We start from the raw sequence: 2,149 nt of genomic DNA, 5'->3' as shown, positions 1-2,149 counted from the left end.
TTGTGTTTCCATGTTTTATGGGGACATTCCATAGGCGTAATGGTTTTTATACTGTACAAACTGTATGTGCTATTGCTCTGCACCAACCCTACACCTAACCCTGCCCCTTACAGGAAACTTTGTGCATTTTTACTTTCTCAAAAAAACTCACTCTGTATGATTTAAAAGTGTTTTGAAAAATGGGGACATGGGGTAATGTACTCATAAGTCACCTTCACACACACACACACACACACACACACACACACACACACTTCCATGCTCTGCCTTTCTTCCACTCATGCACCTGTACTCATGGCGGATGCATCATTATTCTAAATAATTGCTGATTATTATTCTGAATAATTACCTTACCAGACCACATGTAAATTTTTATTTGTTTACATCTCGGCAGAAATTAACTTTTATATTATTTATGATCTCCATCAAATAGTTGCATAAACTGCATAATTACTGATTATTGTGAGTCTGGATATTTGCATGTCCAGACCATATGTTATTTGCTGTATAACCATGCCATATGTCTAGATGCTGTATAAATGTACTTATGTTTGATCAGTATATAAATTACAAATATAAATTAACTTTCAAATTTGGTTTGTCAATAATTCCATTCACAGACCATATATTAGTTATGTATATTTCTATATATAAGCTTTTCTATTTGATTTCTATCATATTGTACATTTATATCTAGATATACAGTTATATCTAGATATAAATGCAATTTCATATTTAATCTGTTTTATAGTCACAGAAATTACACAGCTAATGAGTGATGTACCTCACTTATGTCACCATTAGACATGAAGTAATTAGTGCAGGAACATTGACACCATGTCTTCCATGCCATAAATGGATTTCTTGGACCAGATGCAGAAGTCCAGTCCAGTTCACCGAGTAAAATCTAGTTCACATAAAGTGTGAGGTATTTCCAGAATGTGGACTTATTTAAATGCGTCTCACACTCACAAATGTTTCCTTTGGTAAATGAGCCTTAATCTTTAAGACTCATTAAATTTTAATTAAAAATCTATTTCAAACATTGTAGCGTTTATTCTGGATTGCATTATCAGTGTTGTGGGTAGCACATTACAAGGTAAGCGTGTTATATAATCTGATTATTTTTGGAAGTCCCAAATACATGAAAGCATATTTGTTTTTATGTTGTAATACCTGATTATCTGACATTTTTATTTGATCGATTTCCTTACAAATTTAATCAAAAACCTCTCATTTCTCCGTGGCAAAGGCCTACGCAGTGCATGTGTACCAGTGGCATAACCGAGCATAACACTGCAATTTTGGAAGTCCAACAGCCTAAATCAATGGGTGGTGAGAAAAATAAATGCATTCTTATTTTCTAATTGCAATTATTGAAGTGAATTACTGTTTTTCTTTTTATTTCTACTTAGAAATTTAGAGAGTCTGTCATTATTACAATCAGATACTATTAAAAACGGCATAAACATGGTAGCAATGTCTCTTAACTGACCCCTCGTCAGCTGTCAGAATATCACTGTATTAAACAGCTCATATTCAGAAGCTTGTTTGCGGTTTTGGGTTAAAACCGAGCCGATTTGAGGATTAGTGTCTCTTCAATCTGGCTACCACAGCTGGTTTCCACTCAACACTGTGTCTGACCCCCCGTATTATTGGCAGTGTTTTTTTGTGCGAGTGTACAGTAGCAAAAACCAACCAGATCTGTGGTCCAAATCCCTCTTAACCAAAATTAATCACTTTTTCCTCCTGCCCAAACCAACTCCTTGTGGGCAGAGGCAGACAGTAACTAAGTACATTTACTTGAGTATTGTACTTAAGTACACTTTTTGGGTATCGGTACTTTACTTGAGTATTATTTTTTCTGGAAACTTATGACTTTAACTTCACTACATTTGAAAGACAAATATTGTACTTTTCACTCCACTACATTTCTATCAAGATCCTCAAAGTAGAAAGTCGTTAGCAGCTTTGAAAGTCAGTGGGTGATTTTTTTTCTTCTCTAAAAACTGTCTTTTTTTAAGACAGTTTATCAGTAATCACTCTTGGGGCTACATGAAGTGATTTCCCAGCATTTTTTGAGCACTGACCAGTTCCAAATGTGATATTTATTTACAACAATTCAATAATAAGAAGTTAATATTGTGGT

Source organism: Sinocyclocheilus anshuiensis, unplaced genomic scaffold (genome assembly GCF_001515605.1).
Source record: "Sinocyclocheilus anshuiensis isolate Anshui unplaced genomic scaffold, SAMN03320099.WGS_v1.1 scaffold2688, whole genome shotgun sequence".
In the NCBI taxonomy this organism is placed as follows: Eukaryota; Metazoa; Chordata; class Actinopteri; order Cypriniformes; family Cyprinidae; genus Sinocyclocheilus; species Sinocyclocheilus anshuiensis.
This window is presented reverse-complemented; position numbering follows the sequence as displayed.